Raw genomic sequence first — 14,650 nt, 5'->3', positions numbered from 1 at the left:
TTTTGCCCTAATCACACTCTCCATGATACAGATGGCTCAAATATTCATGTACTTCCATGGGACAGTAATCTTTAAGGTGCCATTATCAAATTTCTATCTGCAGATACTGTTTAACGCAGAGTCATATTATACGACCATGCATTCAGGAAAGGAAGGCGACTGACTGGAATTTCATCCACGTTAAAGCAGAGATGATTCAGGACAGGAATTGTAGACACTGGTTTAGCAACAGATTTATTCACATTAAAAAAGGGAAAAGCTAAAGACTGGTATGGCTTGGTTTCTTTGTGACTAGCACAAAATATTCTCCAACACAGCACATTTCTCTTAAAGCTTTTCACTTCATCTAAAGAATAAACACCATTTCAGCAGAGAAACCTATCACTGGATTTATATGCTTTCCTCTGAACTCTGTCTCAACAGGATGCTGACAGACAATAAAACCTATTTTCTAGTCCTCAACTGGAAGTTACTTCTGAAAAGAGGAGTCATACAAATTGACTACTTTGGGCAAATAATTCTTTTTTAACCCTTTATTAAAATGTGCAGTGACCACAGTTTTCTTTTGATCACTGCAGACCCACCATACCGTGTACCTGAATGCTCTGTAAGTTCAGGGTTAACAGTAATTATTTCTGCTGTTGACCAACTCTCAGATCTACACAAAGAAAACACACTACAGCAGCTGCCAAGAAAATCCAAGGTTAAGTCAATCTTTGCTCCTAAGATTTCACTTGGTGTATTTTTCTGATAGGCATTACCTTTTCCACTGTTAGAAAAGTCAGTGCCTGTCCCCTAAGTGATTGCTGGAAACTTATATTCTTCCAGTGATTTTCAAAGAAACTATGAAGGATAGTTAATTTATACGTTTGTCTTGTGCCCAAGATAGACTTACATGAATCTTATACATTCAGGAAGCCGAACTGGAGGGGGTAAAGGACTCCTGAAGGAATCTAAGTCTGTGCCTTCAATTTTATGGTTAGAAATGGGGAACGGGGTGGAGAGAAATGACAAATTTTGATTTCACTTACTATGGTAATTTGTGTGGATTTAATGTAATAATTATAATTCGGGTAAGATAAATTCACAAACATTATCCTAGTAAGGAAACACATAAATATATTCATAATTCAGACATTTTAAACAAAATCATCTATTACTTGTCAAGAACTAAGAAGCTCCTAAACATCTGCACTGAGCTTGTCCAAAATACTACAAATTGCTAAGGATTCCCTGAATATTCATTTCATTTGTTTGTGTTTTATTTGCAGCATATGATGTTTTATGCTAGTAATTATGTAAAATCAACACTTATGAAAACAGAAAAAGGCCTTCACAGAGCCTAGCAGAGAGCATAGTACTGTGTAACAATGTAATCCATTTAAAAGCAAGAGAAAAAATACTGGCATCGTTTCAGAAACGTAAAGCACTCAGTACAGCTGGAAGAAGCATTTATTATTTATACTCTGGAGGTTTTTTATTCACATTTACCAACATGTTTACCATTTGGAATGAAGATAAATTAGCAAGGCAACAGCCAAAGACAATTTTTTTTTTTCCACAATAAATTTCATATCCAGTAACACTCAGGTGAACCATTGACATCCTTCCTCCCAAGTGACTGACAGAGATGTGAGAGGCTCAGTAAGATGTGCTTGGATCAAAGTGGTAGATGCTATGTCACATACAGTTTCTGGATTTGGATACATATCTGAGTTAATGGTAGAAATACATTAAAGCTTGCCAAAGCAGGTTAGTGTCATGAATAATGTATTGCATCCTACAACAGAGAACCCACCCTAGAGGCTTTTATAGCTATCCATTTAACTGCTGGTCCAACATACAGAGCATGAATTCTTCACACAAAAACCTGTGTGGGGTTTTTGGGCTGTGTGTACACGACAAGTGACTGTTCACGGCATCATCCTAAGCCAACAGTATAAAAAGTAAACAAACTTGCACGAAACCACACCATCACTGTAAAATCTGCCTGCACAATTTGTGTTGTGTTATGCTTTTAACAGGCACAGCATTAAAATACCTGCGCTGCAATTACGGATGGACTCAGATGCACAGGAAAGCACAAGTCACTGTCGAGAACCATTCAACTCTCTGCCTGTGGAGAAAGCTTGAAAGCACTTGTCATCTCAACTAGCCAGCCTTCACTTATTTCACACTGTAAAAATGCAAAGTGTCCTGTGACCCTTAAGACAATAGTGGAATACCCACACTTCTACAAAAGAAGGTTACACTATTTGGAACAATTCCTGTATATATTTCAGTATACACACAGGTGCCTCCCAACCAGTGATGAGCCTCTGCTTCCCAGGCACTTCACTTTTGCCCTTAAAGCTCCCTGAATGCTGAGAGCTTCTCCTCTGTGCCTGGCTCCAACTTCCGCACTCTGAGCACCCCTAAAATCTAGATTGCTGAGGGGTTTATCCTCAGGGTATGTTCAAGATACCCTGTGGCCAGAGTAACACAGAGTTGCTAAGGGCTTTTTTCCAGGAGGGGGTGCTTATGTTGATATTTAAATAACATTTGAATAACAGCCTGGAGATCAGGAAACTCTTCCCAGTCGCAAGAGACCCAGATTCCATCTCCTCACTATCGTGGAAGGCTGCAAACCTCATCTCTCACCATCCCAGGGAAGCTCCCAGCCTGTGCCTGTTCTGCAGGGCAGGCAGCTGCCTCCTTTCCTGTACAGCAACTGCTCTGCATAGCAGAAAGGACACAGGATTCACAGATGAAAGGGGATAAGCAAACATAATACTATTACTCATACAAATTACAAAATAGAAATCTAAAACTGTTTTACCATTGGCTATTTATCATGCACAAACTATATGCCAGTTGGTATCAGCCGAAGGAAAAAAGCAACTATTTCACAGCTAATAACATTGCCAGAGCCAAAACTTGGTCCCAGATTCAGTTAATACTATGGGATCAAATTCCTGTCAATAGCATCTCATGGTGTTGAAGTTTCTAACTTGACAGCCATCTGCCTCCACAAAACCAAACTGCATACACAAAACATGCTGAGTGGGTATGAGACAGTATCTGTTTACTGATTACTACTGAATAAATCTTAAAAGAAGTAATTGCCCTGTCATTTTCTAGCTTTGATGTACTTCAGAAAAAAAAATGTTCAACCTTCGGGCAGGGGGAAAAAAGAACACTTAATAAGGTATGGCTTCCCCAAATCTGATAAACACAATCCCAAAGCACCTCTTTAAAAACTCAGAGCCTTTACTTTACAGGTAATTGTGCTTCTGGAAAAATACCAAATTATACTTAGCTGGAAAGCAAATCTACGTTGGGCATCAGGGACTAACTTGGGAAAAAAAAAAAAAAAAAACCAGCATTATAAAGAGAGAACACTCTTGACACTGGCTTAATTTGTGCCCAGAAACAATTACCCCATTTACCCCTCCATCACACAAACAGTAGATGAAAAATTCTGCCTCCAAATATAATATATTTATATGCTATATATGCTATATAGCACGGTCTCAGAAGTGATGTGGAGCTCGCATTGACCCAGGGCACACAGGTTTGCTCTGCAGGAAGCAGTGAGCAAGAAGAGAATTAACTGGGAGAGACAAGCAGGCAGCCCCAGCCTGTCCTGGCACAGCAAACCTGTGTGTGACAGCCCCCAGCAGAGCTGGGCCGGCCAGGGGTACCTGGAATGCTCTCACTGGGGCATCTTCCCATCCCTGCACTTGGACCTCCTTCCTCACAGCCTGTCCGTGCATGTACAAACACAAACTCCACTGAAATTCACTGACGTGGATTCCCTGGTCTCCAGCCCAGGGGTGTGAGGACAAGGCACTGAATGTTCTAAATATCCTCGAGTATGAGAGAAAGGTGTGTGTTACATTAGGTGATGCTGGATGATTAATGCACATCAGTGTAGAGGGGTCCTGAGAGGGAGGGGAGGAGACAGGGTCTGCTTGGCTGATGCTGGGGCTGTTAGGAGTAAACTTTGAAACTGGGGAATAATTATGAGCCAAAGTTTTCTAAAATATAATCAACGGAGGGAAGCACCTAGGTTAGAAGACTATAGACAAGTTAAAGTAATGCTTGAAATTGGAAATAAGTGCATAAAAAACAGGACAACAACAAGCCAGAACACTGGCTTCTGTAAATAATGTTAAAAATTACATTGGAGCTTAACAAAGCTGAACAGTAAACAACAAATAAGAATCAATTTAAATTCCCCTATCTGATTTAAGTAATATTACTGCAAGTTCTTTATTCTTCATTATGCAAACTCTTTCCATTGATCTGACAAATCTGATTAAATGTTTCTAAGCACTCCCCAAGCTGAAACTGAGATCATTCACAAGATTATTTTTTACTACTCAAATGACTATTGCATTAAAATAATTCAAGGCAATGTAGTGTGGCTATGAAGAAGGATAGGTATTCACTAATGTTAAATCAAAATATTAACGGTAGATGCTGACTGTGGGTTTTCAACAATCCAGTTTTATTATACCTTTGTGAAAACCACTGTGCCTCAAAACTTAGTAAAAGTTGCTATGGTACAAAACCAAAAGCTATCCCCATGCAGAGGAAGATCTCTTCAATATCAGATGTGGAGCAGAGATGTGAAAAATATTCCTAAAACCTGCAACTCCTCTATGGTACTTACGACACTGCTGCAAGTTACAACAAATCTTCTTGTCAGGGGACAAAAGGTTCAGGACTGGAATTGCTGCAGGATCATGGGCTGTCACTGAAATTGAAGGCTTCCTTCTGTGCTCTCTCAGGAGTGAGGAGCAGAGGTCACAGCTCAGCCGCTGAGGGTCCCACTGCTGCCATGCTCAGCTCTGCCAGATAATACATGCCAAGCTCTTAGATCTGTGTAGAATCTCTCACAGTGAAGGAAAGCGTCTGATTTTCCAGCTCAAGGATTTTTTACTCATCTGTGGGAAATAAGAGGTGTCTGAAGTGTCAGGAGGTCTGTGCCTCTGCCTGTTTCACACTTCAGCTTCAACCACTGTTGGCAATCCAGAAACACAAGTATTTAATGCCAGGTTTCTTCCCCTTCTTCTCCAGATTTTGTTTTCATTGTCCACAAAAAGGCACCCTGGTTGTTAAGATTATGGGACACATGTCTCCAACATCAGCATTAAAAATCTGTAAATCTTCTTATATTCAAATCTATTCCCAAGGGAAAGCAGCAGCTCTGAGAGCCCAGTTGAATGGATGTGCTTTGCTGTATGTCAGGGAAGCCACGAGGTTATTGTGGCACCTCCAAGGGAGCAACAGGCTCTGAGTCCTAAAGCAAACCCCCACAAATGATCCTTTCCGAGTCAAACTTACTGATATCAAACCTAATCCAATTCTCTTTACTCCTGCAGAATGCCAACAGAAGACAGACAGCATCTCAGCCAGGTCTCAAGATGCCATTTTTTTCATGTTCATTCAATTTCAGAAAAATTATATACTTCCCCTAAAACAATTTGCTTTGTCAATATTTCAAAAGAGTAAATAGTGTGAGTCATACTGCTCTGAGTCATCCACTTGGATATTGATTTCAGGGAAAATCATACAATATCTGATTAAAGATTATTAATTACTCTTAGAGGATTAATTCTTTTTTATAGTACTCAACAGCTTTTGGGAGAACATAAGTCTTGTCAGATCAAATACTCCCACTAACAGAGTGGCAGAAATTGTTACAACACATTTCTGAGCATGTTTTAAGCTTTGAACTTGATACCACACAAGTTGCTGATTCTAAGAGACAGGAATACCCAGAAGCTACAGGGCAACATCAAACTAGAAAATAATTTCTTGATACTACACTTCTTAGTAAGTCATTACCAATTACTTGGGGTGAAAAGCAACCTAGAGACTGATTCTCAGCCCATGACAGGATGTATTCTTTTAACATAAAAAGACAATTAAAGCCGGCAAAGTTTCCAAGAGGAAAGGATGGATAGAATGAAAAGAGTGAGCAATAACTACAAAGTTTGCTTGGTAAACTGAACTCAAAGGGCTCTTCTAAATAGCCATATGCTGACAGTGTGACGTCAAAATTAAACATTGTAATCTCTGACTAAGGGACCTAAAGAATTGTCAGTAGTAACTATCTCAGTATGAGCTACCAATTCACAAGTTGAATCAATAACCAAAATTTATTATCTGTGGTTTGCAGAGAAGTATATTAGATGATCATTATTCTAAATGTTACTGCTTGTAAAATCTGTAAGTAACAAATGCTGCAGAAATCATTTGTGTTGAGCTTCCCCCATGTAACCTTATAATAAATTACATCAATCATAATGCTGCTGGCTGCCTAAATTGACAGATCTGTAAATTGGAGTTCGTTCCTTGATGTTTCTGCAATTCTAGCTTTGATACCTGAAGCATATCAGAAAAAAAAATCTATATTAGACAACTATGGACTTGTCAAATTTCTCACACTTGATTTAAAACAAAGCCTCAATGGGTTTGATCAATGACGTTCTATGCTGGTCCTGGACACAATTATTAACATCACTAGCATTTATATAAATAAACTTTCACAACATCCCAAGCAAAATTACAAACCTGTAATAATTGAAACTTAGAGAAGCCAACCCAATGTCAGCTTGCTGTACTTTATTTTACGGCTTCACAGAGCTCATACATCACTTTTTGTAAACACTCTGCTGGCCTTGATGCAGTGCAGCTTCTCACAGTAGAAAAACAAAAGCATTTTTAATTATCACAATGAGAGGCATAAGTGAGGAAAAACAATGCTATTCATTAAACCTTTCCTAATTGATTTTTTACACAGTCTTTTTTTAACCCAGTAAAGTGCAACCTAAAAGCTAAGTAAACTATTATTATTATTATTACATTTAAAATTTATCAAAGGAGAAAATGCTGCAGAATTTGTATCAAATTGAAGGAAGTATGTACAGCTATTTTCTGGCATATTTATGGCATAAACAGAAAGAAACATGGATTAAAAGACCAAGCTCTGCAATTTGCAATCTTAAAATAGAGATTGATTGAAAAATTAGGGGGGAAAAAGGCACTTTCAAGCCTTGAAGACTGTGGTTTGGAAGCATCTTTGTGGTAATTTTTCTTATTATGGTAGATATTTGGAACAAAGTGAGTCTGTTCTTTTTCCTGGAAACACGATACAATGTGCAGTAAAAATGTTTAAAAAGCAGATCAGAGTACTCTCGGTTTCCATTTTAGGAAAAAGATAAAGTAATTTGTTTGCCTCTGATGGCATCTCCACTTTTTCTAATTCTATTAACTGAGCTCTGCCAGAAATTATATACTCATAAACTCACTTATGAGGTGTAAACATTTGTCTTTGCAATAATTCAGCAAACACAGCACACCAGGTAGCTTCAAAGCATTTATTTTCCCTGTAACTGGGTTATAATGGCAAATTCTGTTAAGAACTGATTCCTAGAATTGTGGCATTATCACTATCACATGACAAAGATGGTGCAGGGCAGAGTGAAGAGAGAGCACACTCAGAGAGGCTCACTGCACTCTGAAGAGCTTGGAAACAGGAAAAAAAATGGAGTAATTCTATCCTGGACAGACCAAAATGTGTTTCCCAGCTGCTGGAGTCACTGAAGTTTTGCAGCAGGTTTCACACACCCACCTCTGCTGAAGGATATTTGAGAAGCACTTCTCTAATTAAAGTTCTAAAAATAAATAGCAAGAAGTCTGAGTTTACGGCAAGAGATTTTAAGGAAAGGGTACTACAGCACACATCACATGGTATCAACAAGAAATGTTTAAATCCCACTGAATTCCAAAGAATACTGAAGCATTTCTTTCATTTGAGTAGTGTAAAATAACATATAAAAGGCACATAAAAAGCATATAGGGGGTATCCTTAAATGTTTTCCTGGCAAAGGAAATTATCTTCAGCTCCAAAATAAAACCTAAATTCCAGGTTTAATTATAGATTGAATGCGAAAGTTTAGCCTCAAAGAGAAACCATTTACAATCTCAAAAAAAAAAAAAAAAAAACACCCAAGAAGAAAATGGATCCAATCCAGTTACTAAGCATTAAAATGAAATTAGACGGTAAGCAACCCAAAGTTTCAAAAGACAAAATGTTCACAGGAACCATTTGTCTGAGGGAAGTCTCATGCAATGAGAAGCGATGCTTTGAAGCTGATAACTAAGAACAGGAGGAGGTTTCACTGGAACAAGTATGCTGAACAGGAACTCCTAGCAGCAAAATTAGGGAACAGCATCCCACGACACAGACTTCTGCCAAACCACCTGGGATCTCAAGCAGCTTTACACCGTGACCCTTTTGCTCACTGGGTAAACAGAAACACAGAAAATGAGGTGAAATGCCAAAGCACTCAGGATGACCAGGACTAGGAAGGAGCCCCTTAATTCCACTGCCTTCCAACATTTCTCACAAAGAAGCAACAAAGGGCTCTAAGAGGCTTCTGTTGTTCATCCTCTCTGGACAGAGTTCACCAACACAATAAGTTTTATTTTTAGAAGTATGAACCTGGCAATAGGCTTGATAATATGAAGTATCTCACAAAATTATTGTATTTTATTACACGCTGGGAACCAGTGCTAACATTGATACAAAAAAACCCTATTCCCTCTTTACATATTACTTTTTCTTCTCGTATTTCCCCTTCTTCATAATCACAAGATACCATATTTCAAAAAAGGATCAATTCCTAAACTTAAACCACTATCATAAAATATACCTAATAAAAAGTCCTGGCAACTGAATAAAAACTGAGCTTTAAAAGTCTACACTAAAATTATTAAGAATTTTATTCCTAAAACAATGACCCTATGATTTTTTTTTTCTTTAATCCAAAATCCTATAAATATGTTATGGTCATTTGATTATTTTGGTTAATAATGGAATTGGAACCTGTGAAAATACTAATCTCATTACCTAAAAAGGGGGGGAAAGGGTGAAGAATTAAAAACTGTGTGGCATTAATCTTATGCAGAGATTCTAAATTATACATTTTATTATCCTACAGAGATTTATACTCCCATTATCTCTTACACCCACATAAGACAAAGCAAGTGTAAATCTGTCTTTCTTCGTGCCGGGAATTTCTTAATGCTGTATTAGAGAGATAATTATTCTACACCCACATCTCATAGCATTGTTTTTTTAACAATCAGAAGTACTCTGAGTTTATATGAAGACAGATGTTTTGACTGAGAGCAACTGTGGATGTGTGCTGAAACTAAAAATTAAAACCCCATGTGAATAAATATTGAAATGTATGTTAATCCTTATTCTAAGGGTGATCTTCCACCACCAAGGAAGATGCTTGGCCAGGATTGTCTCTAAATATTTGCAGCAGGCAAAGGAATTACATTTCTATACAACTTTAATGGCTTCCTTTAGTCAAATTGCATAACACCCAATTTCTTCCTTTGTTAATTGTACATAGGATAGAACAATCCCAACTGTGCCAATTCACACTCATACAAACAACAGAAGTACAGGCTGAGTGCATCTAAATTGAGACACAATTTTTAACAATACAAATGGTATGAGAGAAAAAAATTTGCAAATATGTCAAATTTGTATCTGATATATTTTCCTATATCATCCTCCAATATGACACACATCATCCATTCAGCTGTGGTGGGATTCTGACTGAAAATTACCTGCCAGCCTTTGAATGTGGCAACTCCTTGCTCAAACTCTTACCAAATTTCAGCTGCCATGGTGTTCCCTGGAGAGCAAGGTGATGTCTGGGTTGGATACAACAGGGAATTTTGGGTCATTATAAACTAAACTCATGCTGTGGCTTAAGAGTTTTAACAGGTAAACCAGTTTAACCACTGAAAAAAATACTGTGAAGAACTCCTAAAAATTCTTAATTGTTATTCATAGAAGCATGAAACCACAGGACGTTTGGGTTGAGGAGGCATTAGAGATCAAGTAGTTCCAAACCCCCTGCCATGAGCAGAGACCTTCCACTCAAAGGACATTGTTTGTTGTGTAACACTTGTAAAGTTTCCAAATTGCACAGTAACGGAGATGTATTTCATGGAGCTGGTCTGTCACATGGCTACACTTGCTATTTTGTTGGTAGGAACTAATATTGCCATGCAAGGCAGCAGACTTTAATGAATTGCAAACCTGTGTACCTGAAGCAGCAGGAACACACCCTCGAGAATATTCTCAACCTGATGCTTGGGAAGGTTTGCATACAAAATTCTTCAAATGGAAACACAAAACTGGATCCTCAAGCAAAGATCATAACTCACAGAGTGAATTTTTTACTGAAGCTGAGATGCAGCCCATACAGTTGGGAGAAGAAGGGACACATTCCTCCCTCTATCCACTCTCCTACAGCCATCTCAGACCTGGTATAGCAAAGGGCAGCTTTAGAGTTGCTCTACACTATGCCAGTCTTTCTTCCAGCTTGCAGTCACCTGTGCTCAACAAAACTCAAATCAACAGCTGCTCAGTAACTCTCCAAGCAAGCAATCCCTTGCTCTGGCTCTATGTCTCCCCAGGACAGTCTTCCTCATGGAAATCCCAAACCGCCTGGTTAGCCCAGCTTCAGCTTGCTTGATCCAACAAAGTGGCTGAAAGTTGTAAGAGCACAAAAACTATAGAAATGCCTCTTGATATTTTGCCTGTATTGAAGCAGAGACTGACCCCAGCCTGGTTAATGGAAATCCAGAAGAGCTTTGCTGAGGACAGGGATACAGGTCAGGGAACTTGATTTTTTTCTTCTCTGCGCAATATTAAGCACAGCTGTTTTTTAAGTAAACAAAGAAAATACCACCACTGTGCAAAAAAATTTCCTCTCCTATAAAATCAGCATCACTCTTCTGAAGCCAACTGAGTTATAAAAATTTACATCAGCTGCAGATTTCCTCCCATATGTGATAAAGAGCGTTCTGTTTGCTCCCCTGGGTCTCAGCTCAGGCTGTGTATGAATACAAACGGAGTTTTTTCCCTAAATGAGCACCAACACATTTTCTCCTGAGTCACATATCCTTAGCTTCTACACACTGCACATTGCCAAGATGACTAAAACACCTTTTTAAAGTATTTAAATGTTTTCTTCACTAAAAAACCATCAATGACATGGTTTTCTTGCACAGTTAGAAAACTCACCCTGTTTTATTGCCATTTACTGTCCCAGAATGTTAAAAATGAAATTTGCTGTAGAGAACAGGTCTGAGGATAACATACAGCACTGCATAAAATGGAAAGGAAACTCTGACACAGAGCAACCAGCATCCCAGAAAAGGCCACACCAAATGATGTGATATGACAGACTTAGGCAGGAATTACAAGGAACAGAATACCAATAAAATGATGATGAAAAAAATTACGAGTCTGCACACATGTAAGTAACTGTAATCTTGGAACCCAAGTTAGTCTTACACCAATTTTATGGATTTAAATTTATATGCAAATACTTGGATTTCAGAAATAAAAACAGAATAAGATGCCCTCAACTAATGAGCAGAACACACTACTACAAGGTCAGAGCCCTGACCTTGAAAATCTGTTTTTCAAAGACAGCAAAAGTCACACCTTTAAAAATCATGTTATTATGTTTTGTTTTCATAGAAAAAATGTAGCATTAGTGTTTTCAAAGTATATGCAATACTGAATTTGCCATTTTTAGGGAAGAGTATACATTTTAACAAATCTAGATACTCTGTGTACATTACTGCATTGTCTCATTAAAAAACCCAACAAACTCCTAAGCAAAGGCACCTATTCAATTTCAGATAATTCTCGCATAGTCTGTCTTGAAAACAGTTACTGACTTCTACAGTGGAGCATGCACAAGTTAGAAAGCATCAGAATTAGATCTGTTTGTGTTTATTTAATTTAGCAAATCCTCGTGTGTATGCTGGAACCCTGGGCTCTTACCTTGTCCGTCACATGATCTCTAATTTTAGTGCACAAGTCATTCCTCATGTTAGGTTTGCTGCAGTTATACAGAGGGTATCCTTTTAATAGAGAAAATGTTTTATTCTTAAAGGCTTATTTCTGCTGCACAGAAGCCAGTACCAAAATGTCAGTCAGACCCTGTGGGATGATGATTAGTCATATTAAATCCTGCTTGAAATTCTACAGATCTTTGTGGCTTACTAATACTGCTTACAACAGCAGAGGGGTTGGTGTGGAGGGACAAGCTTCCCTCATTCCTAGGAAAGCCATCTGCAAGCCCACTGATGTGTGGGACTGCCCAGGTCCCACAGTGACACACCTGAAGAGCCTCAGCAGAGCTGCAGACTGAAACCAGACCAAGTAAAACAGGTTACCAGCTCCACCAGACAGCTGAAAATCTATTGTCTAAAGATTTTCAACCAGCTCTAACCAGCAATGTGTCCACCAGAATGCTTAGACATAAATTCAGGCTTTGTTAATGTCAGAGCAAGAGCAACGTGGTCTTGAGGAGACAGGCCTGGTGAAGCTAAGATTTGTATGATGGCACTTCTAGGAACTGACCAAAGAGTAGGATTCACAGAAATAAACTGAACAGTTCCATGTACAGTCAAGAAAGAAAAGAAAAATAACTCCCTTTTCCCTTTTACAATAACTTCTATCTGAATAAGGACTTAATGTAAAGCTAATGCCATTCATCTAATGCTGCATTTGATGCAATTTCTATTCATATAAACGGATTATGAGATATATTGCAGCAGGAGGATCTCTCTTTAAAAGCAGAACATTAGGAATTGTAATGTAGAAAACTGGGGTAAACTACCTTCATTTTTGTATGCAAAAATACTGAATAATTCAATTTCCAAAGAAGGAACATTGGAATTACAGTGGCATCAACTATTAAAAATAAATTAGGCTTGTAGTTACCAGTGTAAAGCTGCTAGAATCAAATAATAAAACCAGAAATTCCTAGCAGAGGTTCCTCAGAGTACTTACCACATTCTGCTTGGAAGCTGTAGTGGAGATGTTTATTTTCTTGGGAAACAGGAACAGTTGGAATCAAAGGAGGCAGTAGAGCACTTGAACAGAGAACTGGCCCAGACCTCTGAATTGATTTGTTTTCCCTCCAGCAGCACCATTTGCTTTCCAGGAGACCTTGGAAAAATTTTTCTTTTCTCTCTGTTTCAATCTTCTCACCTGCAGAGAGGTACAATAACCCCCTATAAAGCTTTTTCAAAACCCACAGACAGAAAGCATTGTAAGAACTATCCTTTCCCACCACTAAGTGTTCACAATGCAATGGAGTCTGCAAGATCTAAGCAATCTTTTAATGTACTTAATTCACATTTAAGTGTCTTAATGCATTCCTGGGCTATAATCATGTGCTGTTTTGAAAGATATATGACCACAATTCATGTTGCTTTAATGATTAAGGAACACGAATATGGTTCTGTGAAACCACATGCAACATAACTCAGCCTCCCCTGGTACACCTGGGTCCCTATATTGGATGCAAAACAAGCAATAAAACCCCATAAACAGCTGAAGCAGAATGGCAGTTATCATATAAAACATCTACACAAATATTTAGATTCCATATCACAACAGCATTTTATTTTACCTCGTCCACCATGCAATGATCAAAAATACACCTTTTTAACTAGTAAGCAATACATTTTGCTGAAATTACCAGAATATACCCATAGATTTGAAAGTCTACATTAAAATGGCAAATTGCAGGGAGGAAAACAAAAAAAAAAAAAAAAAAAAAAAACAAAAAAAAAAAAAAAAAAAAACAACAAAAAAAAAAAAAAAAAAAAAACAAAAAAAACACCACCACCCAGGAAGTAGAAAGTGCAGATCATTTTCAGATGTGGATGTTTTAATAGAATAAACAAATACTGGAGGCTGAGAGCACAGTACTGTCAGTTTTAATGCAGTCTCCAAGCAGGTGGATTCGGAAGGGAATGACTGCTAAGAAGTGGCTGTAGAAGCAGTTCTGCTCTTCCCTGTGTAACCTGCAGCCAGGAAAGCCATCTGGGATCCCCTTGAGTTGTCCATACTAATGGAGCTGACCATGTGATGGCCATCCTATGTAATACCTACTGCCATTTCCACAGCATTTCTGACAATAAAAATAAGATTTTTTTCATGTATGCATAAGTATTTTTTTTTAGTTTGAAGACTAAGTTTAAAATATCATTCAAAATGCATCTATTCTTACTATTGGTACCTCTTCCCTCTTGTAATTATTCTGAGAATGAAACAGGTGCAGGAAGTAATACTCTCTAAAATACCCAAGATCATAAAACAATTCTGCAAGATGTCTTACACTGCACTGAAAACAAACTGAAATGAGACACTTAGCCCCCAAAAATATCCACACATGAGTAAGTTACAAAAATTAATTCTAATCTGCTCAAGTTTTTTAAGCATTCAGTAGGCTATAGCAACAAAATCTTTTATGCAGTTATACATCTGCTGAGATGGATAAAAACTGAAAATAAAAAGATTATCCCTTTTATCAGCACAGGTAGGTAAATATATTCCACTCCTTAATGATTTGGCAGCTATTATAAAGTAATTATCAACTTGTGAGATTAGGAGATAGAACAAAAAAGCAGATTACTGCTCGACGCTCAATTTTCAGTGTTTTGTTTCAAGACATATGTGATGACATTTTCTGTTTTAAAACTAGACCTGTACTCTCATTACTCCTGAAGTAAATGAGACCTTAGCAATAAACTCATTCTG

The 14,650-nt window shown here is 38.0% G+C and overlaps 1 long non-coding RNA gene across 2 annotated transcripts in view; it reads right to left on the bottom strand.

The window, feature by feature from the left end:
• Positions 1-1,804: 1,804 nt before the first annotated feature.
• LOC120759759 (uncharacterized) overlaps positions 1,805-14,650 on the bottom strand; it is a 32,167-nt gene continuing 19,321 nt past the window's right edge. Inside the window, exons 2-3 of one of the 2 annotated variants that reach the window (XR_005703226.2) lie at positions 12,893-13,093; positions 1,805-4,931 (exon numbers count right to left, since the gene is read on the bottom strand). This is a non-coding gene — a long non-coding RNA (uncharacterized LOC120759759). The remainder of the gene's footprint in view (positions 4,932-12,892; positions 13,094-14,650) is intronic. The other variant, XR_005703227.1, reaches the window with a different exon arrangement.

This window comes from Hirundo rustica, chromosome 15 (assembly GCF_015227805.2).
Source record: "Hirundo rustica isolate bHirRus1 chromosome 15, bHirRus1.pri.v3, whole genome shotgun sequence".
In the NCBI taxonomy this organism is placed as follows: Eukaryota; Metazoa; Chordata; class Aves; order Passeriformes; family Hirundinidae; genus Hirundo; species Hirundo rustica.
Note: the sequence above shows the minus strand (reverse complement) of the source record. Positions and strands in the feature narration are given on the sequence as shown.